Source organism: Lactuca sativa, chromosome 9, assembly GCF_002870075.4.
Source record: "Lactuca sativa cultivar Salinas chromosome 9, Lsat_Salinas_v11, whole genome shotgun sequence".
Taxonomy (NCBI): domain Eukaryota; kingdom Viridiplantae; phylum Streptophyta; class Magnoliopsida; order Asterales; family Asteraceae; genus Lactuca; species Lactuca sativa.
Window position 1 is genome coordinate 166,824,022 of NC_056631.2, and position 2,789 is coordinate 166,826,810.

At 30.2% G+C, this 2,789-nt stretch overlaps 1 non-coding gene across 1 annotated transcript; it reads right to left on the reverse strand.

Moving 5' to 3' along the window:
- Window positions 1-2,420: 2,420 nt before the first annotated feature.
- TRNAF-GAA (transfer RNA phenylalanine (anticodon GAA)) lies at window positions 2,421-2,493 on the reverse strand. The gene has a single exon. It is a non-coding gene; the product is annotated as a tRNA-Phe (tRNA).
- Between the last annotated feature and the right edge of the window lie 296 nt (window positions 2,494-2,789).

Sequence of the window (2,789 nt, forward strand, 5' to 3'; positions counted from 1 at the left end):
AGGAAGCCATATGAATATGTTCAAAGGTCAACATGAATTCAAAATAAAGTTGGCAGGAGAATCAATTCTCTGTCCATGCATTGAATTGTCTATTGCCATTGAATTAAGGGATAATTACTGACTAACCCAGGTGAACCGAAAAAAATGACTTATTATAGTAATATATTTATCACTTTGTACACATTTAGTCATTAATATTTTTTTGCACATTTAGTCCTTAATATTTTTTGTTGAAAATAAATTCTTATTGTTTTTGTACACATTCAGTACTTATGACCATTTTCTTTAGGTTTTGCTCACGTCATCCTATGTGAGACAATTACTAATGAGATGTTCGGGGCTATTGATGTTTATGGCCACTGCGACCTCAACTACTTGGTTGTTTCGGTCTTATGTTTCGCTTAGGTCTTGTGTTCTGAATGACATAACTTGTTCATACAATCTCAGATTTTAACGATCTTTATATACACGCGTTCATATTTGAGTCTACTACAACTTTCGTTTAGATTACTCTAGTTAAAAAGTAATATATTTTTACTTACAATCTTTATATACATGTGTTCTTTATGAATGTATGTATGAAATTTTTTTATAAAATTGTAATTAAAAATATATTACTTTTTAACGGGAGTAATCTAACGAAAATTGTAGTAGACTCAAATACGAACGCATGGATATAACAATTGTTAAGATTTGAGATCATATGAAGAAGTTACGGTGTTTAGAATACAAGACCTAAACACCAAGCAATCGAGACCACATTGACCATAAGCATGAACAACCCTAAATTCCTCATTAATAATTGTCCTATGTAGGATATCATGAGAACAACCTAAAGAAAACGTTCATAAGTACTAAATGTGGACAAAAACAAAAATGACTTATTTTACAACAAAAAATATATTAAGGACTAGATGTGTAAGAAAATATTAAGGATTAAATGTGTACAAAGTGAGAAATACATTACCCTATTAAGTCATTTTTTCTGGCTTACCTGGAGTAGTCGATCATAAAGACTGAATGTGTACAGTTAAACAAGTTTAAGGGGAAAATCTGGACGGAAAAAAAAACTCAGTGGCCAAATGTATACAAATCGAAAAATATATTACCCATATAAGTCATTATCCCCTGGATTAACTGTTTGAAATTCACATGCATATATTTGTACAAGACAATCAATTCTCATGGGTTCACCATCCCGATTACAAGCATTAAACCCACGAAACCGCTAAACACACTCAAGCTAGGTACCGTTTCCCGGCGGTACCCCCGGTACCGCCTATCCCATTTCCAAATCGCTTTTGAACTTCGTCCTGTCTTAATAAGTTATCGCAACACACAGATAGTTTATCAAAAAGCTAGTTTATAAATTGTTATAAAGTATAAACAAATTTTGTAGGATAAACACTAGATTGCAACAAGCTCAAAGAGTAAGTTTATAAGCTAGCATAATAGCATTTGCACACCCAATCACAATTACTAAATTACAATAACCTCAAAAATAAGGTATTTTATAAGTCAACATATACATGCCATATATCGACGGTTCATATAACAGAACATCAAAACTTGGGTGTTTAATCCGACAAACTCAACTACTTTTATCTATTTTGTCATAATTCTTATCATCGATATGAGTTATATTTTGCTTGTAACTAGTAATTGAGTCCACGTTTTTCCGTAGGTTTTTACGTGTTTTTGTTGCATATTAGGAAAGTAGAGGAAGGAAAATCGTATTATATATACTATGGGGACGAGGAATAAAACGGAAGTTTACAAAATAAGGGTTGTAAGTGACATTTTACAAAGTTGAAGGTGGAGGGGGTGAAAACAATATTTTAAAAAGTAAAGGGATGAAAAATATCATTTTACAAAATGAAAGGGTTGCAAGTGGCAGATTAAGAAGTTTAGAAATTAAACTTAAATTTAAGAAGTTCAGAAATTAAACTTAAATTTCATGCCTTAATATAGTTGTACATTATGCCTTACTAATTGTACCTTTAGCTAATTCGCTCACATAAAAAAATTTAGATTTTAATGATATTTATTTATAATTATGTGAGATATAACAAATGGTTAGAATTTTAAAAGTAAAAATAAAACGGGTCAAGTGGGTTTCATGTTGTACTAAGTATATTCAAACATATCAAGTTGCTAATTGTTTTATAAATGCTTATTTTATTTCTCTTTTTATTTAATAGTATGCTTATAATAGTATTTAAATGTTTTATATGATAGTATGCTTTTAGTAGTATTTAAATGCTAATTATATTTAACATTAGAACTTATTTAGTTTGATATGAGCAATTGAGCATGTTTGGAATTGGTAACATGTTCAATTAAAAGATTTACTGAAAATTGAAAATCACATATTTGTGTAAAAATAATGGAATAGTTAACAATAAGGAAGGAAAAATATTTGCGGTGAAGGTGGATCGAACACCTGACCTTCAGATCTTCAGTCTGACGCTCTCCCAACTGAGCTATCCCCGCTTTTTGTTATTTTCCCATATCTTTAGTTATATATTGTAACTATTTGTCACCATCATCAATTGGTCAAGTAGCGGATAGATAAAACAAAGACGCCCAAGCCCCAAAGTTTGTTCAGAACTATATTTGGCCACCCATATACAATTATCAGGCATTAGAGTTAACAAAATTAAAATAGATGAAAGGTGGGAGTTTGTTCGAAGTATATTAAAAGGGATGTTTATATCCATGTATAATGTATATTGTTTTTACTAAATCATATATTTTATTTTGAGAAAAGTATAATATAATTCTTATAT